Source organism: Pleurodeles waltl, chromosome 2_2, assembly GCF_031143425.1.
Source record: "Pleurodeles waltl isolate 20211129_DDA chromosome 2_2, aPleWal1.hap1.20221129, whole genome shotgun sequence".
NCBI classification, from domain to species: Eukaryota; Metazoa; Chordata; class Amphibia; order Caudata; family Salamandridae; genus Pleurodeles; species Pleurodeles waltl.
In genome coordinates, this window is record NC_090439.1 from 57968234 (window position 1) to 57995269 (window position 27036).

Sequence of the window (27036 nt, forward strand, 5' to 3'; positions counted from 1 at the left end):
TGCGGTACAATTAGTGTCAAGTTTTCCATAGAAAGGGCAAGTCTTTAATTCTGTGAGGCGCATATGCGCAGAGTGATAAGATGATGTACTGTATGTAAAATGAAGTGGGATGCGTGATTAAAATGCAGAGATTTCTGCACTGACTTTTTGGTGGTTACTAGGCGCGGAGGCATTTCCGCATTCCGCACAAGACTTTGTTTTGTGGTTGGTGCGCATACTTCCGTATTCCTTTTTGATTTGAACGTGCAGACCATACATATGCGCGCATGTAGGGGATTTAAACATGGAATTTTCCTGCGGTTGTTTTGTTGATGAAGGATGTGAGGCGGAAGAAATGCTGCCGAGTAAAAGGTATGGCGGTGTCTCGATGTAACAAGTAACATATTTTGATGGAGAAAGGTTTATTTAACTGTCTAACCACAACCGGATGGTCTATGGTTATATGGAATTAGAGGTGTCCTATTTATATTTAGGGCTGTTTGGAATTAATGTTGATGAGTGGAGCGAGCCCCATTGCATTTTGGTATAAAGCAGAAGGAATATTGCACTGAGGGTTGGATGAAATACTGATGCTAAAAATGTATTGGACTCATTGGTATTATTATTAGATAGTTACATTTTTGAACCATGATGAGGTTGATGGATTTTTTAACAATATATAAATGGGATGTATTTGTTCTTGTTTAAGGTCATGAAATTGAAATATTAAAGACGTATTGAAAGGCTTTGAAGGGTTTTGAATTGGAATCATAATGAAAATAATTTTTGTCGTGTAAGTTAAGGTAAGAAAGGTTTTGTAGGGTTGTTTTAGGTATGGTTGGAATTGTAGTTGTGATGGGATATTTTCTGAGTTGGTTTGTTCTTTTGTGTTTTAGATTAATGGATTTGAGAAGGGCTATTGATGAAGACGGATATTTAATTTAGTGTGAATGTGTATGGGTGAGTATGGAGAAGATGTAGGATGTGCGACATTACCTATGAGATGAAGTGGGTGATATGTAGGTAGATTTATTGATTTAGATGATTATAGGTTCCTCTGTCTAACAGTCCTGAGGAATACCCGTGTGGAGCCGATATTTGGCCCGAGAGAGTGAGGGGGTCAAAACGTCGACGGTGTTGCTGTAGCCTGGATTTGGTTTATTATCGAAGAGGACCAAATTGGGGATATAATTCTGCCTGATGAAATAATACTGTGATTCAATGTGATTGAAGGATTAACCAACATTTTTATGTAGTTTATATTTTAAGAGAATTTTTTCTGGAATGGTTTTATGGGAACTCTATTATTTCTAATTCTTTCTAATAACACGAGCACTGTATCTCGATTACACTTGGTCCTATTCTATATCTTTTCTTTTTCTGAGATATGATGGGGGACTTTATAAATTGTATGTATATGAAGCTGATATATATTTGGCATTTGTAATAAATAATGCTTTTGGAATAAGAGATAGGTCATGTTGCATGTGAGTATATGAGGAATGAGGTGATTGGAGTGATGTAAGATTTTTTTGTTCCCGGTAGTGTTTGTCGTTTTTGTAATTTGGATCATAACAACATCATGAACAGAACCACATCACATTCTCAGGAGCTCTGGAATAAATAGTGGCAAAGGGAATTCTGCCACCCTGGCGATTAGGTACAATCAGAATAGTAGTGGGCTCAACATGTAAAAAAATACAATATGGGCATCATGTCACACATTGCTAATCAACTAGACAGATGTTACATATGGCCAGGAATGGTATGCCCAATGACCTGTGTAACAATGTAGTGACATGAGCCTAAAAGTCAGTCTAGTCACACAGTGGTTGTAGTAATAATGTAGAAGTACTGTCATTTAAAAGGAAATTACAGTGCAACTGGTACTCCAAGACACAACTTATCTTAGACAAAAATGTTGACTAGAAAGTCAGGCATTAACAAGTCAGATTGTCAAACAGTTTAGCCATGTAAACATCTCACAAAGGACACCCTAACATTGCTCTCTGCTGAGGATGTAGCTACACCTCCTGAGCAGCTGTGGGATGATAACCTGGCGGAGGATGACAGCTTGGCTACCCTGGATCAAGATACCCTCTATTAAATCCTTGGCTCGTTTGACACACCATCTCCAGTTGTGGGAAGGGCTAACAGTGTTGCGGGTCTTCATAGGATCCACCCAGCACACAACAAACACCACCTGCCAGACCACCCCCCAGCCTTTGATTCTGAAGACCCCCAAGTCGAATTTCAAAGTCGGGTGGGAGAAGTCCAGAGGGAGCTGCTAGGTGCAGGTAGGGATGGAGACCATGTTGGACACCTTAGAGGCAGTGCGTAGGTGCCTCAGTCCAAATAAGGATACCTTGTCTGCTATATGAGGCACTTATACTCTGCTCTGTGGACTCCAACAGTCCCTGGCGCATATCTCCGGTGTCATGAAGCAGAGGCATGAACAACTTCCCTGCCAAAGTGGTACCTGTCCAAATACAATTGTGTCGACATGAAAACACACCTGCACCATAGGTCAAGGATGGCTGGGTTTGTGCATGCCAGCCCATTGTTCACCAGAGCACAGGAAAAGGACAGGAATGTTTTGTATGTGATAGATATGGTGCTATCCTTCATTTTTAGGGCCTCATTTGGTAACTTTTGACACAAGGCAGCGCCGCAGACCTTCTTGCCGCGCTGCTCTGTGTCAAAAGAAAAGAGTAGGAATGCACTGTATTTACAAGATACAGCGCATTCCTGTCCTTGTGCCCTGTGCTGGTGCACAGTGGGCTGCCATGCACCAACACCGGCATCCTTGCGCCATGGTGCAAGTGTGCCTGCGTTGCGGGGATGATTGCTTTTACGCAGGAAGGGACACCTTCCTGCACAAAAACAATCACAAGAGGAGTTTTGCTTTTTCTATGTGTGCTTCATTCTGCAGCACACATAGAAAAAGGAAAAAATGAGAAGAAATAAAGGTATTTATCCTCGTTGTGTCTCTCTTACGCCTCCCCTGGGAGGCCTAGTCTTAAGATATATTCTCAGGTTTACAAAACCTTATAAATCTGGGAATGTGTCAAATGCCATGGGTGTTATGTGGGAACACACATCATAACACTCATGGGATGCCTCCATGTCACAGGATGAGTCAACTCAACGACTTGTCTGTGTTGACCCAGTCCATATTTGTGTGGGGGGCAGGGTGGCTTTACGTGGCCTTGCAAATATGGCCCTGCAGTGTGTGCCGCCGGACCCTCACTAAAATGAAGTTCAGGCGGTACAATTTTGATGCAGGGCAGCACAGCAAGACTTTTTTCAGCACTGCCTTGTGCCAGAAAAAAACTATTGTGCCTCATAGTGTAGGCGGGGCATGACTCTTTTGTGCATACACCTACGTGGGACACTTAAAATATGAACCCAACTCATTTGTAGGCAAATTAATCACAGATAAGTAATCACCAAATATGTGTACTTACCAACTTCTCCACCGACTTGGATGGGGATGTAACTCAAGAGGTTACGCTCACAGCTCACCACATCCCCCTAGCAACATTTTATTTGGTAAACCGCCCAATCTATCTTAAACATACGAAGCATGTGTCTGCAAACTTTCTCCCACCTCCATTGTGGGGTAGCCTTGTATCACCTATCCCCCACTGGCTGTCATGCTTGGCAAATAATGTGTCGGACGCCACAGGAAACCTCCAAATTCCTGGGCAGTCATGTTCTTTGTCCTTCCTTTACCTGACATTGCCCCTCCCAAAATAAAATTAACTCCAACACTGCTCAGTTACCCCCAACAAATCCACAACTACCCTGAAATACAATGAAATTCCAAACGGCAGACACTCAACAATAATCAACACAAAACACTATCATACACAATAACAAGACAAAATATAAAACTTTAGTGATGGTACAGGCATAGCATACACTACAACACTAATGGAACAACAGCAAGACACTCTTCAGCACAGTCCAAACACACCATCAACCAATTACAGACAGAAAGACTGTAAGACAAAGTGAAACTAATTCCTCACTTTATTGTAGCATGCCAGAGCTATTGCATAATTTCCTGGGTGAATGTGTCACATTTTCAGCTAACGTGTTGTTTTTTTTATGCATCAAATGGATACATAGCCAATGCGTGATTTTTGCACAAGGCCTGACAAGGCACTATACGGTAATTCAGATGCATCTACTGGGTTGTATAACATCGACTTGACGCACTGGCTGCAAAAATACATGCATTACGCAATGTATTATTTTGATGTAGGGTGAAAATGTGTGTTTTACAGTGTATTGTGTGTTGAAATGCATGTAAAGAAGTACATAGATTGGTGAATTGCATCAGACTATTGGAAAAGACATGCCTGGTGTGTATGAATGTGCTGAATGTGCATTTTGGGAGTGCACATATGTGTGACTAATTGCATCACTGTAAAGCCAATAAGAGGCGTAACGACAAGCCTTGTAGCACAGGCAGCACGGCTAGTAACTTTGCTGTGCTGGCCTGCACCACAGGGAAAGGACAGAAAGGGGCAGTATCTACATGATGTTTTCCATTTCAGTACTCCTCCCTCTGCAGTGGGGCAGAATGTGCTGCATAGCCCCAATGCCGACACCCTTGTACCAAGGTGCAAGGGTGCCTGCCTTGGTGCATGCCAGTCCGTTGTGCACCACCCAAGGGAAAAGGAGAGGGAATCCTTACAAGGCTGCGCTGAGCTAAAACCTCAGAAATGAGGTTGTTAATACACTTTCTATGTGTGCTTCAGAATGCAGCCCGCATAGCAGAAACAAGAAGAAATTCATGTATCTTTACTTGTTACGCCTCACCTGGGTGTGCATAAGATTGTGACCAATTCCCTGGCTTACAGTTTCTTGTAAATCTGAGAATGCGTCAATAGCCATGGATGTTGGCTGGTAGCACCCACCTCAAAGCTCAAGGCATACCTCCCTGACGCAGTGTTAGGCAACACAGTGACTTGCACTGTGTTGCCTTATACCACATGTATGAGGTTGTGAAAAGCCATGCAAAGTGCCTTTGCCTGGCCTCGTAGATATGGGCAGGCACAATGCACAGCTGCTGCATCACAAAATATGATGTCCATGAGGTGCAGGGGGCATGTAAATAAGCTCATACCATTTCTGAAAATGTACTAACCACATAGCTTACAAAAGGGGCATCCTGCATGAAAATGCACACATTTGTCCTTTGGACTCATTAACTTTTCACACAGTAATGAAGGTGTAATGACATTGATTGACATACCTGCACTTAATATGTGAATTGACTGGCACTGTGCTACACATACAAGTGTATTTGACTTGGTGTTACACTTACTGTTTCTCTAACTTTTGAGTGCTGATGCCATGCTGATGGCAAGTCTACAATCTTATGAATGGTATGTTAGCAATAAAGAAGACACTTCTATCACACTTCAATATATTTTGTGTGTTTTAAGTCATGTTGGCATAGCACGACCTCACACATGTCGTAAGGATCACATTTTGACAAATGCTGATGATGTTATTCCATTCATTCATACATATTTGTATGTGACAGTAGTTTTCACTGTTTTACATTGGCTACTGCCATGGAGGGTTTCTGATTGCATGCCATTATGCTGCATGATAGTCTGCACATGGCAGTGCACTGTGTCTACTTTGTTGACAGTACCACACTTTAGAGATTGTTTAGATTTTGGCACTGTGCAGTGCAGCTGTGAAACTCTCAACAGTACCCTGCCTCACTTATTGAGGACAGTATTGGTAAAAGTTTTCTACATGATGAAAATCAAAGCAAATCAAACAAATCTTTATTTGGATAAAAACATATACATTTAAGAGACACACAAATAAAAATAATTCACATATTGGTCACAAAACATTCACCTTTTAGATGAAGAAACTAAAATCTAAAAGTGATGGTCCGTAGTCAGCAGAAGAGAAATCATAATCATGTAGTATCAAATACAATGTAGTTCATTTAGGGAGTCATTCTGACCCCGGCGGTGCCAGGGTCGGCGGGAGCACCGCCGACAGACCGGCGGTGCCCCGCAGGGCATTCTGACCGCTGCGGTTCGGCCGCGGTCAGATGCGGGAAACCGGCGGTCTCCCGCCGGTTTCCCGCTGCCCTGCAGAATCCTCCATGGCGGCGGAGCGCGCTCCGCCGCCATGGGGATTCTGACACCCCCTACCGCCATCCTGTTCCTGGCGGGTCTCCCGCCAGGAACAGGATGGCGGTAGGGGTGCCGCGGGGCCCCCGTAAGAGGGCCCCACAAAGTATTTCAGTGTCTGCTATGCAGACACTGAAATACGCGACGGGTGCCACTGCACCCGTCGCACCTTCCCACTACGCCGGCTCAATTCTGAGCCGGCGTCCTCGTGGGAAGGTTGATTTGCCATGGGCTGGCGGGCGGCCTTTTGGCGGCCGCCCGCCAGCCCAGGGCAAATCCCAAAATACCCTCAGCGGTCTTTCGACCGCGGAGCGGTATTTTGGTGGGGGAACTTTGGCGGGTGGCCTCCGCCGCCTGCCGAAGTTAGAATCACCCCCTTAATGTCTGTTATCCCCATCCATTAAAGGACCCTGCCATGGTAATACAGAGCTAAAATCCTCATTGCGAGATGCATTGTCATGTGTTTGCCATCTGCCTTGCAGACAATGGACAGTATTGCACCAAGACAAACAAAATGAAAACATAGTGAATACATGGCTGACTGGTGTATGAGCTAAGCTTTCGGCCAGAGGGACTACCTTGCTGCACATTGGGAAGCCTTAGCTGACTGTTGGATTTGGTTTTTGTATCAAAAAGTGGAGAAGATACAGGATGGTAGGTGAGTTAATATAATGAAAGGATTAATTTGCCAGGGTGCACATGGGCTGGGTTTGATAACAGAGATGGCTCATGTTGGGGCAAATTGATGGGGCAGGGGCACAAAACAAAGACAACAAAATTAGAAATGAAAAAAAAAACGTACCTGACCCTCTGCATCGCTGCTCCCGTGCTGCTCTTCTGGCTATACCCACGGCAGGCAAAGGCCTGCCCTGTGGCCAATCCTAATGCTGCTCTCATGCTGCTGGCAGCATGGGAGCAGCATTAGGATTGGCCTGAGCACCCTGGCTTTGCACTCCTAGGCAAACTCAGATCCTGTGCCTGCTGTCGCCAACCTGGCACCACAGCTTGGGTTGGATAGAGCTCAGTGTGCATGTGTCTTTGGCCGTCCTCAAACATTGTTTATTATTGTTTTATTTTTCAAGTTTGCAGCTGCTGGTGGGTGGGGGAGGCTGCAACATGCCTCTACCATAGTGGAGGAGCCACCACTATATTATATATTATTTTTTCCTCATTACATTTCCCAGGTATTGAATACATGACATGGCTCATGACCACAGGAGCTACTTGTGGGCACATAGACATCAACAATGGAGGCCCTTCCTTGAACAAAGTATGATTAGGTTGCCACAGGGCAGCACAGGGAGTCACTTAGCTGCACTGCCCTGCATTACCTGAAAAGGTTATAAAAGTGTCATATTAATGACATACAGCACATTTGTTTTTATTTTGCATGCATGTTATCACAGATTGGTGAATGGTGGGAAAACATGTGCCCTTGCATCATGGTGAAGATGTGTCTTCATTTTGGACACATTTCTAATTTTGCCGTAGGTAAACATTCCTGCATTTGGACAAACAAAGTAGACTCATGACACTTTGTATGTGTTCTGCAGAGTGCAGCACTCATATTAAGACTAGCAATACAAATGAAATTATGTTGTCCTTGTTACACCTCCTCTGGGGAGCCATATACATGGGGATATTGTGTGGATCACCATGTCCTTGTATCTGATGCATTAGGTGTTATCATGGATAGACTAGACATGAGGCCCATGTGACTCATCCTAGATGCAGAGTAAGGTAATGCAACACTTTGCTCTACCATTCCTTTGTTCATATGTATGAGGCCATGCCAAGGCGCACAGTGTGACTTTGCATAGCCTCATATGTAATATTGGAATACCGTGTCTGAGAAGTGCATGATGGCAAAGGACTCCCCTGCAGTACTGACTTCTTGTGCATGAGGGCCACAGTGGTTTTCCAGGTCTGTACATGTGAGAGTTACAGGGTTATATTGCACATGTGCCATGTGTCATTTTGCAAATATGAGGCACACACCTGCTACATATTTACTGTATCAATCATCCAACCCAAAGATGTCAAAATTGAGCAACATGCTCTACTGTAATGAGGTGATTAATGTGCTTGAGATAAACGTGTCAACCGGTAGCCGTTCCCATATCTCCTGTTCTGGAAGTGCTCCATGATGGTGGAATGTCAGAAGATGTATAAATCATGAGCACTTCCATGGTATTTTTCCAGCACATTTATGAACATCCCCAGATGGGTTGTAGCAGCAGGAGGGTGCAGCCCACTGCTCCCAACACTTGTAGAAAACCAGTAATGGCATAGAAGCCCAGCTTGTTTTCCAGTTGTTACTGGTGTGTGTTGAGGAACATAAGGTACGGAGAGGGGAGGCTTATGATAGCATCAGGGATGGAGTGGAAGAAAGCAGGAAATTGATGCCTGGGAGATTCTTGCCACTCTGGCTGTGGTGGTTTGGAATGAGCCAGACGCCAACATGTGCAATACAGCCATCGGTTTAGACAGCAGAGAGATGCTGGTAGACCTCTGTGAAGTTGTCTCCAACCTTGGAGCAATCTGGTGTAGAAGCTAGACAATGGACTTCCTCCTGAGTTTATTGTAGTTGATGACCTCAGTCAAGTCAGTCAAGTTAGCTTTTTTCGGTAAAGAAAATACCATAAAAGTACCTTTACAACACACTTTGATAAATATAAAAAAGGCTAATATAATATCCTCGAGCTAATAATATCATACGCCCATGTAACAAATGTGCCACATACGGAATCTGAAATAAAAAAAATAAAAATAAAAGGACAAAGTACAATATAATATGAATACATTTAAAATTGTAACCCAATAATAAAAACATGACTTCAGGAGGATGTCTTCCTCCCTAAGGTCAATGAGGATAGTCCTCTGTTGGTTTATCCTCTCACTTCTCTTGCACTGCCTCTGTGGTAGAGGTGGTGGCGGTGGTGCTGTCTTCATCTCTGTGCCTCAAGCTGGAGTAGTAGTAGCTCTGTGGTTCAGTTGTACTTGCCAGAGTGTTTTGTGCATGTTCTGCTTATGTACCAGTACCACCGTACCATTTTTATGCCAGGGCTGCGCAGGAATTTTGATGCATTTTAAAGTTTGCACGTCATTTTCTTGGGATGTGTCACTTTCTAAAAATGTTGTAAATATGGAAGTGTCATTTCTTTGTGGTTTTTAAGTGGGAATGCCTACTTTGTGTATGATAAACTAAACCTGACTCAGCCCGTTGCAGCACAAGTTAAAAATGATGCATGGGAGTGAAAAGTGACACATTTTGCACAATGCATCACTTTGTAAAAATGGAACATCGATTAAACCATCACTGCACCAATAAAATGACACAGTGACAGCACAAGCTCCTTGTAAATGTGGGCATATATGCATTAGTGAGTTCTCTACTGATATCAGTTGCATTTCTTAATGTAGTGTCTGTGTGTGTCGGGGTTCATACAGATAAATGGTATCTGTAGTAGGGCACTTGATTTGTAATTAGCATTCACTATTTTGGCTTACTCTGAATAGTTTTATACAGATTGAGCACTGTACTCAAAGAGGGTTTCCTATATACCTGTGGTTGATTTTTAATGTGCTATGTGTAATTCCATAGTCATTTCTACAGCAATATGCCGAAAACAAAGTTTGATGACATCTTCAGTAATGTCATCAGTGATGTAGAAAAGCCCTGCAACCAACAGCCCCCTATACAGTCAACCCCACACTGCACACAGCCTTTGGCCGTGCACAGTGGGGAATTGGCCCTAGTTCTTGGCCTTGGGTACCCCATCCTTCAGGGTCATTTGTTTTTATTAAAAGGGAGGAGGCAAAGGACGATTTCAGCCCGAGGATCACATACCCTGGGGACCCCTCCCTTTGGACCACCCACAATTTTTATGAGAAGGAGAGCCTGAGGCCATCAATTCTAGGCTGATTTTGGTTCCAGGAAGCCCATCCTCATGCACAAGAAAATGTGGGTGGGAAGCAGGCAGGGAAGCATATTGATTGAAACAAATCAATCATTTGGGAGCAGACACTGTGTATGCCTCATGTTGCCATGAGATATAAAAAGCTCCCGCCAAACTAGAGGAAACACAGGTTTCCCGGCCGGATTTGGTTCAGGCAGGGAAACTGCTATGTCCTGTGGGTGGGCACCAGGGACATAGTCTTTGAGCCGGACCTATGGGGTTTTGGGTCCCTGCAGCCATTAATGACTCAGGGTGTGTGTGCAGTGTCTCTCCCCGTATTGTGCAATTTTGGCCCCGTGCTGGGCTCCCTGGGACACTTAGAGGAACGGGAGGGGCACCACATGGCCCCCATCCCCAAAATACAGTATAGGCCCCAGGGATGTGCTCCCTGGGGCCTTTTGAGGCTCTGGTAGGGGGGCTGTGTGGCCTGCTCCCCCTGACAAAGAATGTCAGCCCTTGGTTTTGGCCCCTAGGCTCTCCAGGACTTATAACAGTTACGGCTTTTTTGCCTTTTTTTCTTTTTTGGCCCATGGGGTACCTTCCGGTCCTCCCATGGGAGCGTGGGGGTCAGGGACTCCCTTTACTGCCCGCATATAGCTTTTCTTTTTAGCAAATTCAGAACAGGGAACTAAGTCCCCAAGCCATGTAATGGCTGCCAGGAGCATTATTCTCATGTCGCTGGCAGCCAATCAGAGCACTCACTCTTGTGGAAGTCTCACTCCCGCAGGAGCGAGATGACCCAAGGTAAATAAAGGTTCATGGGCCAATCAGTGCTCTCTAATTTTGAAGTTGGTGCTCCCGCGAGACTGCCAAAGTATTCCATTATATTTGACCCTTAATTTCTCAAAAACTACTGAACAAATTTATACTACATAACCTGAAAGCACAATCTGTGGACAAGATCAAGCACCTTGCCAAATTTGGTGTAATTTTGTTTTGCAGTTTTTGCAGTAGCCTTGCCTAAAGTAGTCGATGGACAATGCATGGGGATTTTGAGTTTTGGGAACCCCCTTTTTTCTTGCCCGACTTGATTGATGATGTAGAAACTTTTGAGAAAGGAGCTGAGATGGATGATCTTTGTTTATTGAAAGTTTCGTAAAGAATGGCCAAAAGTATTAGTAAACCGGAAAAGCAGAAAAGCAGGCCTAACTATAACTACTAGTGGTGACCATATATGTATATATGTGTGTGTATATATATATATATATATATATATATATATATATATATATATATATATATATATATATATATATATATATAAGTATTACCATTAGTATCTCCCCTCCAGGAGCCTCTCTTGCCTGAGGCTGGTTTAAAATTCCAATCCAAGTTGGAGAAATAAGGCAGCACCACCAGGATGAGATTCAAAATCCTTATTATTCTATTTATTAAGTTCTAAAGTGCTCGGTGCTCATAAACATGGTAACGCATTTCAGCCGTAGCCTTCAACAGACCGTAGAGTTCATTGTGATAGAGTGCCCTTTTATATACAGAAGAAATAAGCCCTCCTACTTCACACCCATGCTCCACAACCATTGGAGTGTTGTTGATCCATTCCTGATTTTGCAATGTTCTTTTTGTTGCTTTATTTCATTATTTATAGTACCTTGGTGGGAATACTAACAAGAATTTAGGCTTATTACATTATACTACATTATCATATAGTATAAGGAGTATTTTATAGATATTATTCTACCTGGCAAAGTACACTTTAGTGATCCTATCTATTATTACCCTATAATGATTGCATTATTGTAACCATATACTAATGATTCATTGCCTAATCTATATATAAGTCCCATATCTGTTCCAAAATATCAAGGACTGGCGTATCCTATCAGTCATCATTTTGCTCCTACTGAATTTTAACTTCTATGTCATCTAGGGAATATTTGGAGTGAATTAATTGACATTCATATCACTGCACCATGTTGTAATATAGTTACATTACATCTTTATAGAAAGATATATATATAATCAACTGTACACATATAAAATCCAAGATTTCAAAAACATAATATCACTATATATGGAATGTGTGCAGTGTTGGTTATTTTTACAATAATACTATTTTGGTAAAGTATCTATCAAAGGTGCAGATGTATTGTTATCTAAAGAATGTTTAAAATTATTTTAATGAAATATAACACTTCAATAACTCGCACTAACTGCAATGCGTTAGAGCCCATTCATTTGTAAAATATACTGACCAGTTTCTTCTCTTTTGATGTTAAAATACATTTCACAGATTGTTTTTGGTCAAATAAAATGATGAATGAAAGGATTTTGATAGCTCAGAAAATATGTCAAAGGGAAAATATCCTATAAAGTACCTGTGCTTTACCCTTAAAAAGTTTAATTCCAATCAAATGCCCTATGAATTGCATATACCTTTCCATTAATTCTATATGTTACAGATAATTATCAAAAAGTTTATTCTTACAGAGGATACCTATTCATCTTATTTTTGCTATCTTCTCTCTATCAGATTTTACTCATAGAGGCATGCAAATACCTTTCAATACTGAAAAACCTTAATGGGATCTAATGTTACAGATGAACATGTAACTCTGCATCTGCATTCAAACCCCATGGGCTCTCAGTTCCAATTCGGATAATCCATCTTGATTCACTTCTATGCAAATGTTGTTCTTGATTTCTACCTCTAGGGTTGAGATTGATACATTGTATCCCATAATATTGTAGTCCTGTGTATTCATCATTGTGTTGTTCCCAAACGTGTTTTGCCATCGAGTAGGTCATATCTTTATTGTTGACTGCTCTTAAATGTTGGAGTATCCGAAGCTTTAATTTGTTCACTGAACTTCCCCCATATTTTTTGCCACATTTGCATTCCAAAAGATAAATTACAAATGTTGTCTCACAAGTCATTCTTTCCCTAATTTTCATGATCTTCCCATTGTACGTCTGAAAGGTAGAAGCATTTTTTCCAATGGAACATGCTTTGCATTTCCTACATTTCCAAAATTCAAATTTGTTCTGGTCTAACCAGTTCGAAAAATGTTTCTTCTGTGGGTCCATGAAACTACTAGACAAATGTTCTCCTAAGGAAAATGCTTTTTTATATGTGACTTGTGGGTAAGCTGGTAATATCCCTTTCAGTGTCTCATCCAATTGCAATACACTCCAATTTTTGTTCAACAGTTTTTTAACCTCAGGACTGTCAGTATCAAATCTCACAATATACTGATCTCACATTCTTCAGAAATCACTTAAGTGTTCTTGTTTTCTGCTATCAAGAGTTCAATTTGTTTGCGTTTTCTCACCCTAATCATTGCATCCTTTAAGACCATATCTGGATATCCTTTCAATTGTCTTTCAAAGGCGGAGTCATCTGAACAATTCCGCATTATCCTCAAAAATTCACAATATGGTATACTCTATTTCAGAGCTCGAGGATGACCACTGTTGGCATGCAATAAACTATTTACACTTGTAGCTTTTGTATAAGTCTGTGTGCATATCATATTCTCCTTTATATACATCCAAATAAGTTATATTTGTTGTGCTGATTTCATATGTAAATTTTAACTGTTGTGGGTCATCATTAAAAGAAATTATGAATTTCTATAATGCTTCTTGTTCTCCCTCTCAAATCAAGAACAGATCATCAGTGTACCGGACCCATAATACCACATCTTCTAATCTTTCTTGGTTATCTTCACACCAAATTGTTACTGCTTCCCACCAACCCATAACAGGTTTAGCATATGTTGGCGCAAAGGAAGTACCCTTCACTGTTCCTCTCTTTTGTAAGTAATATTGACCATCAAAGAGGAAAATGTTATGAGTTAAACAATATTGCAACATCTCCAAAATCATCTCTATATGTTGTAATAAACTGATAGATCTTGCCCTTAGAAAATATTTACAAGCCTCAAGACCATCCTTATGTCTTATGGAAGTATAAAGAGAAACTACATCAATTGTGGCAACAATATATTCCTTCTTACATGGGATGTTATAGATTTGATTAAGAAAATCCATAGAGTCTCTCAAATAAGACGGAAGGCTTGGAACACAAGGAAACAAAAATATATCCACAAATCTTGAGGGTTTTCTAATAACAATCCTTTGGAGCTTACTATTGGTCTTCCTGGGGGGTTTATTTTGTTCTTATGTGTGAAATATATAGTTGGAATTATGGGATCGACTATCCTTAAGTACTTTACTTTACTTCTTCTTTCTAAAGAAGATCCACATCTTGCCAGCTTTTTAATTTGCCATGATACTCCATCATATTCTCATCCATGGGATTAGTGCTTAGTTTGATATAGCTTGTTTTATCATTGAGTTGACTCATTGCCTCCTTAATATATTTGATCCGATTCAAGATCACAATGTTACCTCCCTTATCATATATATATATATACAATATAATATATAATATATAATATATATGCACACACTCACACATATATGAACAAGGCTACGGCTGAAATGCTTTGTAGGGGAAGCTATTTTTTCAGTAAAATATGTGCAATTTACTGAAGGCGTCTGGGTCTTTCTTATACACGAAAGGAAAACTATTGCATTTTTTGGATTGCCAGATCCTCGCTCGGAGCGCCACGGCAGAGCTTCCGTATTCCGGAGAACATTGTTGGTATATCTAAATATAGCTTGTAAGGTAAATATAACTGATGCCCTCGTCATATACAGCTAATAATTACCCCATATATTACATCACTGATTACATCCATGGCATCATTGATATTACTACTGACTTAGTCCTGGGGTACCCCTGGGACCCTACGGGGGCAAAAACACATTCTTGTGATTCACTGCAAAATTCACCATTATTCACAAATTTTCCCATAAATTATAAAAAAAATAGTTAGGTTCTAAATTTACTTGCACACAACCATAGAAATTCAGCAGTTATAGCTGTGGTTATTTCAAGTAACTATAACTCTTGCCCTAAGTAACTATAACTCATGCCCCCGCCATGCACAGTTTAATTATCAGTAATTTTACTGCAATTGTTACATTGATATTACAATGATGTCATAGAAGATGTCATGAGTGATGTAATATTTTGGGTAGTTAGAAGTGCATGGCGAGGGCGAGAGTTGTAGGTACCCTAGGGCGCGATTTATAGTTACTTGAAATAAACATAGCAATAGCTGCTGAATTTCTATGGTGTTGTGTAAACAAATTCAGAACCTTACTATAACGTCCCGGTAACCTTTAGGTTTTTAAGTGGGGAAAAAAATATATATATATACATACATAAAATACATATATATGTGTATTATACTTTATATATATATATATATATATACATATATGTGTGTGTGTGTATATATATATATATATATTTCCACATCAAAGTTATTTTGTAACAGCCGCACACTCAGGAAGTCAAGTCAGAGATAGTTTATTTAACACTACGCGTTTCGGCTGACTAGCAGCCTTGGTCACGTGTATGTTACAAAAACATTACATACAACCCTATATACCCTACAGGCATGGCCATAGAAATAGGACTCAAGTTACTTCTCTCAGAGATACCATTTTTCATACCCAAATATAAATACACAAGTCAATCTAATCTGGATAAACCAAAGGCTGAATAAATAAAGAATATATATCAATTACAGTTCTACAAAAATCTCATCATACATACCTATAATTATAATTATCATTATCATTAAAAAGTCAAGGGATCTTCGTATATTGATAAAGAATACCCATATACATACACAGATAATTAAATACGTAATCATATAAATATATAAATAAGTACATATATATAAATATAAGCATAAATATACATAAAATCAGAACATGACTTCAACTCATATATATCCTAAGAATGATTCGCTTAAATAGACTACATTTCATGAACATGTATGAAGTCAATATCATAATTCCAAAATCACTTCCCTATTTTTCCAAGATATCATATGTATACTGTATACTATATACTATAAAAATTCAAACCTTTCCTTACAGCCAAAAGATCCCAGTTAATAGATGACATAGGAGTTACTCTTATTTTTTGAAGATTTAATTAGAACTCATATCCCCTATATAATATTTTACCTAATTTGTATAGGACGTACTTATCACTATTTCTAAAAGGCCAATGTCCAACACCATGTGAAAGAAGCAATAATTAATTAACATAACAGGAATCCATCCGGACCCCGCCATTATAAGAGAACTTAAGTAAGATAAACACATAATGTTCACAACATACTACATAAAAGATAGTAGATAGTAATGATAACCTTGCTGCTCATGATATCAAGCCTAATAGTCAAACCTACAGAAACATGATTAATTATATCATACCATTGCTGTTATCTCCCTTTATTTTTCTCCAATTATCAATTCTCAAGTAGATGAGTATTTAATTATTCACTGATATTTAATCCTTTCGGTATTTTAGTTTCTAGGTCCACAATATACCGGGATTCTTTCTTTCGTAAAATCAATTCTCTGTTGCCACCCCTATGATGTAATGGTACATGTTCAACACCATAATAGGATAACAGGGTGGAGTCAGAATTATGGTTTTCCTGAAAATGTCTCGCTACAGGATAATGTGAATCTCTAGTTGTAATAGCACGCATATGTTCTAAAATGCATTTTTTCACTGCATGTTTCGTACTTCCCACATACCTAAGATGGCAGGGACATTCCAATACATATATAGTGAACGGAGTACTGCATGTCAGGAACTGCTTAATATGTCTATTTATTCCTGATTTGCTTGTAGGATATTCCTTTCTAGACACACTACTCCGGCACGCTTTACAGTGACCGCATGGAAAAAATCCCTGCAGACTATGCTCTTTAGTTTGAGAAATAGGTGTAATGTCATTTGATCTCAATCTATCATATAGATTCCGACCTCTTCTATAAGTGATAAGAGGCCGCCTCTGAATCTCCTTACCAATAATGGGATCACATTTCAAAATATTCCAATGCCTCGAAATTATCTTTTTGATCTGTGTAGTATCCTCATTGAAAGTTAAAACCAATCTAATATCTTCATTCTTCTCTCTTTCTTTCTTCTCAGTATTGTCAAAAAGTGTCTGTATTCTTTCCACTTTCTTGATTTTATCTATAGCCTTTTTGATTACCCAATCCGGGTAGCCCCTTTGTTTAAACCTCATAGTCATGTCTGTCTGTTCTCTTTCAAAAATCTCATCTGTGTTGCTAATCCTTTTAGCCCTTAACAATTCTCCATAAGGGATACTCCACTTAAGTTTGTCCGGATGTCCACTGGTTGCATGCAGTAAACTATTACCTGCTGTGATTTTACGAAAAAGTTCAGTGTGGATCACCCTATCCTTAATCTTAATCCTAGTATCCAAAAAGTCAATCGAAGAGCAACTAATATTGTATGTCAACCTAATATTGCACTCATTCTCATTAAGTTTCTCAACGAAGCACTTGGCTTCATTTTCAGAACCTTTCCAAATTATAAAGAGGTCATCAATATATCTGAGCCATAATATGGCCTGATTAGTTTCTGGATATTTTTCTTCATCTTTAAAAATCCTCTTCTTCCCATAAGACCATAAATAAACAGGCAAAACTGGGAGCAAAACAAGTTCCCATTGCAGTTCCGAGAATCTGTTTATAAAGCTTGCCATTGAATAAAAAAATATTGTTCATCAGACAGTATCTTATCATCTCGATTAGCATATCAGTATGTGCCAAATATCTTAGGGATCTAGTCTGCAAAAAATGTCTGCATGCTTGAATGCCTTTCTCATGGTCGATAATCGTGTATAATGAGTTCACATCTAAGGTGACCAGTAAAAAATCATCTTCCCAAATAATACCTTCTAGCTTACCTAGGAAATCTTTAGTGTCACGAACATAAGAGGGTAAGTTCATAACAAATTCCCTCAAGAAAAAGTCCACATATTTAGATACATTCTCTAGCACATTTCCACATGAGGAGACAATTGGTCTCCCGGGAGGATTATCTCTGTCTTTGTGGATCTTGGGAAGAATGTATAAAATAGGTAACTTAGGATAATCCCTTTTCAAAAAGCAATATTCTTCCCATACCAATAGGCCTTTGAACTTCCATTCTATCAAAAGGTCCCAAATTCCTGTAACACTATTCATTTATGTATCTTTGGTTACAACCATATAGAATTGGGAATTACTCAATTGCCGCATGACCTCATCGATATATCTTTGTTTTTTCCAAAGCACTATATTCCCTCCCTTGTCCGCAGGGCAGATGATAGTATCACTGTCCTCTGCTAACAATCTAATGGTTTCACTTTGACTGTATGTCATGTTATTACTGCATCTAGGTTTGAACCATGAACGATGTCAAAAGTGTGTCAGACTTTGCACTGCCATATCATAGAAAGTATCAATATTGTCATGATTCATGTTTGGAAAAAATGTAGACTTGGGTTTGAAACCAGACGGAGCTGCTGCATCATATATAATATCCAAATCATCTAAGATTTGATATAAATCTTTTTCATTAGTCTGTACCAGTTGATCTTGTTCTAATTCATGAAGAGTTAACAACGTATCAACATCACCAATAGATAAGACATGTTCATCACTACCTATACTTCTGCAAGTGTCAGAGCAATTATCGACATTTCCTTTCAGTTTAAACCATTTCTTTAGTTTTAATTTCCTTATGAATTTAAACAGATCTATACGAGTTTCAGCATAGCTAAAACGTGCTGTAGGACAGAAAGAGAGACCTAGACACAAAGTTTTCTTGTCATCCTCTGTTAGATGATGATCTGATAAGTTCACAATAGTCTTATTCACCGTTTCACTATCCATTATATCAATGGCTCGGAGCCTCTTGTTATTTTTCCCAGTTGCTCCGAATTTCGATCTTTTCTTAGTGTGGTTTCTAAGTCTCTCTCTCCTCTTTTGATTCCGGCTTGTCTTCCTCTTCGGCCCCTTGGTCTGCCTCTGTGATTCTTATTCTCTCCTTTCTGTTTGTATGAAACTTGCCTGCCATGTCGTAGCAGGCGATATTCGTCTAAAAAAGTAGCCGGTTTATTGGTAATTTCAGTATTGGAAATTTCACTATCAGTTGAACTTAATGAATCAGTCTCTCTCGTACTCTCCAGTTCACTTTCAGAAGTAGACGGTTGGCCCATAGGTGTGGGATGACTTGACCCAGGTTTATACAGATGGTCATATTTCCTGCTAAAGGTCAAGATTCTCCCACTTTCATAATCACCTATGTCTCTTTGGAGTTTCTGTTGTTTTTTTACTTTTATATCATCTTCATATTTTTTCAATTTTATCTTCATTGTTTCATAGAAACCAGCAATCACTTCTTTTTCAATTCTCAAAGCAAAATCTTCCTTCATTTTTTTAATATCTGTTAATAGAACTTCCCTATCATGCCAAGCATATTTCACCAAAATCTCAAGCATATGTTTAGAACTTGCTGCCGAATTCTCTGCCCATTCTTTCAGCATTTCAGGGTTAGATGTTTCATATGCTGGTGTGATAAAAATTCTCAATCCTCTTGGGACCATGTCCTGATCAATATAATTCCGTAAAGAGGTAGCTTCCCACCATTTCGATATTTCTTGTTTGCACATTTTCTCCAATTTATATAATAATGTGTTCAAATCATTATTGCGACCTGCATCACTTCCAGGCAATTTTCCTCTTATATTAGTCTTGGAAAATAAGGCTTGAGCAGCCATTTTTCTCTGGTTATCAATGTCGTCCTCCATGATAATTACCTTATTGCTAAACTTAATTGTGCAAAGAAAAAATAAAAATAATAATAATGTAACAAAGTAAACCTCTCACACTTGAGATCCCCTGGGTAAAATACCCAGTTCCCCTTGCCTTCATACGTCACGTCTATACAGTTGTTATATACTTATTAGAAGAATTCTTTGTATGTAGACCACTTAGAGATAGACCTGCATCGAAGTGCAGGTTCGAAATATATATTTGTTAGAGTCTATTTCCGTCGTTTCCGTACCCACTTAGATGCCACTATTGTTCAAAAATATATACACGATCCCGAGTGATCATTAAATGTCAGAAAAAGTAAGAATTTGGAAAATACAGAAATAGTAGGGGCTATCTTCCATCGCTAAGATATTTCAATTAAATTGCTGCTCGTATCCACTGTTCATTTTAAGTATCAATGTAGCAGTTCCAGCCGTCGTATTCACTTTAATAATAACTCACTTTAATAGTAATTGCATCGTTGATACTCACATATCTCCGCACGTTTTAATTCACAAATTAAACTGCATTAGTTCAAAGCCGCGTTGTTGCGAAGTTTCGGATAAGCTACAATGTTGCCAATTAGTATTTGTGCCTCAGCACGTATCCGGCTTCCTCGTGTCTCGCTCGCGTATTTCTCACCGCGAGGTCGCTGACATCTTTAAAACAGAGTTAGTAAGCAGAAATCTCACCATTTAAGGAATGTACAATCGTCGGCTTTACTCTCGGTCGCACGGACTCCGTAATATTAAAATTCCATTAGGTCCATGGCTGGAACCTTTCAAAGTAAGAGCTCGTAAATCTCTAACTGGTTCATGCAATTCACGGCGTGCACGCGGCCGGCCAGGGGGAGCCCTAATTCCTTTTCTTCGATAAATGTGCTCACCAAAAGAGCTCCAAACGGCCCCAGAGGGGTGGTGCGGTAAAAATATATATATATATGTTTTGGAGCTGCCCTTCATCTATGTTTTTTCTCAACAAGAAGATCCTATTGCATGAGCCCATAAAAATGCTATACTATCAAACTTTTGACTTGCCTAACCCTCAAAGTAACAGATGCTCCATTTTTTACAAGTTTGCATACATCCTGAAGCAGAGGAATGTGTTTTTCACACCATAGTGATTATAAGTACCTGGTACCCCACCCTTAAATCATCAGGCCGTCAACCACATAGAGACAAACTATCTGTCATGGTGACAATGACCTTATTGTTGAGGTACTGTACAATTTCCTGTAGTATAAGTTATATTTCTATACTAGAAGAAACGGCAAGGTGGATAGATGCTGTGCTGAGCAGGTGGAACAATGCTCCATGTGGCTCCTTACAAAGAGAATAAAGCTGCTGATGGGAAAGGTTTAGCAATCATTAAGTCAGCCTACAAAGTTCTTACTCAAATCAGTCAGAAACTGTTTGGTGGTGTTTTACTGTTTTACTGTATTAATAAACGTGTGTATTAATATGATTGGTCCACACCATGATTCTTATTTTGTGTTGCAGATATCAATCCTGAGGCAAAAAATGGGTTTGAACGAAACATAACTTTTTTATATTTTGAAGAATACATGTTGTAGAGCCCACCCAGCCATAGTATAGGTAAGGTTGTGGGAAGCCCAATGATGGCTGTGGTGGCTCTCTTTATCTGCATCGGCCATCTGAGGGGTCTGAATTCTGGGTTGGTATTTACAAGCCAAAGTAAATCACAATTTGCTCTGAATTGTATCCCAATGTAACACAAGGCCACGCATTGCGCTGTCATGCTTTACTTTGCATCATATGAGTGTTCCTTGTTTGGTGCAACCACCCATGGGCTTTGATACAAATTCCTATCCACAAAGTATTGTAGACAGGAATTTGCACCAAAAACCCACACCTCACTAAACGAGGCCCATACGTTTAGTACAGGAGGATCCAAGGCAGAAAACCTACTCTGACCACTATGTAGGCAAACTGGCACTATGGTGCAAGGGTGTATGCATTGGCACATGGCAACCAAAAGTGAGCCAATGCAGGGAGAGAGAGCAGAAGGGTGCCACATCTTAATAGATCTTGTTTAGGAAACCATTGTAGTCTCATTTTCTTTCTGATCATCCAGGCCTGTGTGTTGTAGCCCATGTCTCCCCATTTCTGCCACTGTTTTGCGTGTGGTGGAGCACTTTCCTTTGTGCTAATTCTGAGCCCATAACTCTCTGATTAATCTTGATTTCAACCTGAGTGTAGTCATCAAACTCAATACATTTCATTAAGTAAAGCACATTAGGCTCCAAAAGGAAGAGAGAACATTGTTCAGTTTTAAACCATAAAGATTTCTCTTAGAAATGGGGTCTCTGGTTGGCAGTCAGTTTGCACTCTGTCCGAGAAGTGATTCTCAATCTAGTCAGGATAAAGGAGATACACACCCAGGATAACCCCTGCTCACCCCCTTGGTAGCTTGTCACAAGTGGCTAGGACTATCTCAGAGGCAATCTGTAAGGTATGTGTACCATCACACACATTAATATAGTGAAGACACTACAAAAGGGAGATAACACCAGTTTAGAAAAATAGCCAATATTTATTTAAATCAAACAAGATCAAAATGACAAAAATCCAAAATACACAAGCAAAGATATGAATTTTTAAATAAAAAAATAGTCTTAATCCATATAAATCAATGGATGCATTGTTTTCATATAAAGTACCTGGTATGCATAAAAAATAAAGCTGCATGTTCGAGCATGCATGAGAAGAGCAAGCAATGTGTTGATTCCTGAATTGCAAGTGAGGTCGTGTGTCGATTATTCTCTCGTCAGGTAGGCGATGCGTTGTTTCTCTCTCCCACAGAAGAGCGATGCATCCATTTCTGGATGGGCAGCCTCCGGTCCATGCAGGTTCACTCTGGTTTTGATGCCCAGCAATGATGCATGCACAATTGCGGTGCACAGTGGTGAAGAGCCACGCTGCATGGGTGATGCGTCAATTTTGGCAGCCGCAAGCAGGTGTTGGGTCAATTTCCCAGCCACGATGCAGGTGGTGCATCAATTTTTCAGCTGCGAGGCAGGTGCTGCATTAATTTTTCTTCTGCTCAGCTCCGGTGCATGGATTTCAGCCTTGGTTCCACCAGCCTCTCCTTACAAGGACCTAGGTAGGGTACCACTTAACAGGGTAGGAGTCTCCGCAAGAGAGTCCAGGTGCTGGCAGAGGACATCTTTGATGGCCCTGGGACTTCAGAACAGGGAACAAGCTCAGTCCAAGCCCTTGGAGACACTTCACAATCAGGAAAACACAGCAAAGTCCAGTCTGTGTCCTCTCTAAGGTAGAAGCAGCAACTACAGGCCAACCCAGCTAGGCACACTCACAGGCAAAAGGGCAGTACTCCTCTTCTAGCTCTTCTCCTTGGCAGATGTTCCTCTTGATCCAGAAATAATCTAAATGTATTGGGGGTTTGGGTCCACTACTTATACTCATTTCTGTCTTTGAAGTAGGCAAACTTCAAAGGAGAATCTCTGTTGTTCACAAGATCCTGCCTTGCCGAGGTCTGACCCCAGACACACACCAGGGGGGTGGGGACTGTATTGTGTGAGGACAGGCACAGCCCTTTCCAGTGTAAGTGTCAGCCTCTCCCTCCCCACTGTAGCCCAGGAGACTCATTAGGATAGGCAGGACACTCCTCAGCTCCCTTTCTGTCACTGTATAGAGCAGTGATACTCGAAGTACAGCCCGGGGGCCGCATGCGGCCCTTTTGACCTTTACATGCGGCCCCCAGGGCAGCAGTAGCACTAGGCTGCTGTTTACCCGACTTAACAGGCAATACTTTATTTAAACACTATTGAAGATAAAGAAAGGAAGTAAGGAATTTGTCCTGAACCGCTTAACTGCAGGAACACTTTCCTTTTTTAATAAACCTTGCAGCAAATGTCTGCAACTATGATCAGGGTTCTTAAAAATTCAAAAAAGTGTATTTCATTTACATGCAGGAACATTTCATTTTACTACATCAGATTATATCAGTGCATGTTTTTTTTTTTAAGAACAATAGATTTCAAACATAAGTTCAGAAACATTCATTCTTACCCCGACCTTGATAACAATGCCAGTAGTGAATTAAGAGGCAAGTCAGTTATCTGCACTCTTTGATTTGCCTGATTTGCTATTATACATGAACAACTTCATAGTTTAATAAATCAAACACAGGAGAAGGGTTCGCACAGCGCACATACTGAAGTCATGCATTGTGAAGTCCTCCTACATACAGTAATGAAGAAAATGAAGGGAACGTGAAATAAAACACTTGCCTAGGATCACACAATTTGGTAAAGTGGGGAAGCTGGGATTAATGCCACATTTTCTGGTTTCACATTGAACGATTCAGCCACTAGATCTATATGCTTTGCTGCCCCCTACACGCACCAGAACGCCACACTCCTCCCCATCCAGAGCCCCCTCCACCCTTTGATCGCCACGCTGCTAGCATCAGTGAGACCCTCGGTCACACCACAGACCAAAATTTGTGGCTCCTGGGAAAATGTTTGTGAGTACCCATGGTCTAGAGGGAATTCACAAACAGACCAAATGTCAGTCTGACCCAGATGTGGATTCCATAGCAGGCAGAGTCACAGAATGGTTAAACAAGAAAATGCCCACTTTCAAAAAGTGGCATTGTCAAACTGACAATCTAAAAAACAACTTTACCAAAATATGTATTTTTGAATTGAAAGTTCAGAGACCCCAAATTCCATATCTCCATCTCCCCCAATGGGAAACTGCTCTTAAAAAATATTTTAAAGCAGTTCCCATGTTAACCTGTGAGAGACATCAGGACATGTAAAACACACCAGTACATTCTCCTACCTTTAACATACACTGCACCCTCCCTATGGGACTACCTAGGGCCTACCTTAGGGGTGACATACATGCACAAAAAGGGTAGGTTTGGACCTGGCAAGGGAGTACACTTGCCAGGTCGAGCTGACAGTTTAACACTGCACACACAGACACTGCTTTGGCTGGTCTGAGCCATGTTTATAGGGCTATTCATGTGGGTGGCACAATCAGTGCTGCAGGTCCACTAGTAGCATTTGATGTGCATGCCCTGGGTAACTCTAGGGCACTTTACTAGGAACTTACTAGTAAATTAAATATGCTTATCAGGGAAAAGCCAATCACACATACAGTTTACACAGAGAGCACTTGCATGTTAGCATTGGTCATCAGGGGTAAAGTGACCAGAGTATCAAAGCCAGCGAAAACGAAGTCCAGCGCACAGTTAAAAACACAGAAAGTAGAGGCAAAAAGACAGGTGAAACCATGACAAGAATGCCAGGTTTAACAGTTTATTACAGGTTAAAAGGCTCACAAATAAAAAATCCTCAAATTAGTATCAATCAGTAATCCTTAAATGAATATGTTAGGCAAATGTAGAGTTCAAATAACTCAATGTCACATATGCAAGAAGACAAAGTTAGTATAAAGGTACCTCAAAGGAATAATTAGGTTAATCATTTCTCCCCTAAGGGGAGCACCCTACTCTACATCGTATTCGAGTGGACAGAACCATGTATGCAATATGTCTGGGGAAAGATCAGAATTCACATCAACATTACACTAGCTTTAATGACACAATTCTAACATTTGGCACACCTACACATTGTTCCCATAAATTCCCCAGTAAGGTTAAAGCACACAGACATAAGCTAACTTTGTTATTTAACTTACAGTTATCTGCAACATAACAAGATACATTGGACAGCCTGCACTCCACAGGTGCACTTAAATTTAATTGAAACATTATACAGATATCACATAAAGGAAGACATTTCACATGAGAATGAAAGCAAGGACGTAAATATGGAGTCAGCTTCTCCTAGAAATAAAGAAAGATGTGATATGATACAGAACCTCAACCAGACATTAGCCACTTTAAATGCTGTCCTACATTGGCTATGGTCAATCTAAACATGAATAACACACAGTTGATACATTTATGTGTGTGCATGCTAAAGCTGACAATGCAAAAACATTAATTATGAAATTACTCGCCTTCACCTGTTTTGCTTTGTGTTTTTTATCATAGTTTCTGAGAATCCCTTTTTGTGTTGCTCTCTCAGTGTTTTTTGCCTGTTTATGGTCTTCTGTGTGCCTGCCTCAGTCCCTCCCTCTATATGTCTTGCTCTCTATCTTCCTTGCAATATGTTTGTCCCAAGGTTGGTGTCTGAAAATATCTCTTACTGTATATCTCATTGTATATCTTTCATTCTGAGTGCCTAGGTTAGAGTTTTAGGTTAAATTTGTGCTAATATTCCTGTTGTGGTTGAGATATACTATATTATCCAGTATTATGGTGGATATAATTGTTTTCCTGCATGAATTAGAAATAACTTACCACTTTTGTGCACACTTACATGCCTGGTCATCAAGCATGTTGTTTCTGTGTATTCAGGTACTCTTTAAAACGGCAGAGGGTCAATCGCTTCTTGGCTGTATAAGCTTTCCATATGCCCAGTTTCTTTCTCTCCATCTCTCTTGCATGTCTCAGATTTTCTATATATAAAGATTCCTACACATGTTAGAGACTGAAATAATTCTGATGGTCCATAAAATTAAAGTACGAGTACAAAAGAAGTTTTTAGGTTTCCGGTTTTAAGTTATCAGATCCATTGTTTTAAATGTATATTTCTCATGCAGAAAAGCTGTGGGAATCTGGTAAACTGATCTAATTTTCCAAGTCAGTGTTGGTGGTTTTCCCACAGCTCCCACGTGCCTCGCTATCAGGGGCCTTCAATCCATGTCCTCCATATTCCCACATGGGAAAAGAATGGGTACCTCCAGTTAAGAGAGGGATTTTGAGATGCCACAACGGTATGCTTGAAGCCAAGTCAAGACAACAACAGCATAAGGTAACATATATTATTGAAAGACATTTTTCAAGCGCTTTTTGTGTCCTGTTCTATTTCCCATTCTGGTTGAACATCCTTAACAAATAGTGACAACACTCCTAACTGTAGGCCCAAAGTTTTGCTTAGAAGCCTTCAGCCATTGCTACTGAGTATCGGGGGGGAGAATTTTGAGGCTACAATGTCTTTATTCCACTTCATGATTCTCTCATCTACCATCAGGCACTCCTTGCCTCTTTAGCTCACTCTTGCATGTTCTTTTTCATCCATGCTTTCTTTGTTTGTCAATAATTTTCCATGGTTTTCTTCTTCTTCTTTCCCTCTT

General features: G+C 40.1%; 1 long non-coding RNA gene across 1 annotated transcript in view; it reads left to right on the top strand.

Moving 5' to 3' along the window:
• The first annotated feature begins 249 nt into the window (after positions 1-249).
• The window catches only part of LOC138272955 (uncharacterized), a 124215-nt gene continuing 97428 nt past the window's right edge, over positions 250-27036 (top strand). The window contains exons 1-2 of the long non-coding RNA XR_011200269.1: positions 250-351; positions 26568-26714. This is a non-coding gene — a long non-coding RNA (uncharacterized lncRNA). The remainder of the gene's footprint in view (positions 352-26567; positions 26715-27036) is intronic.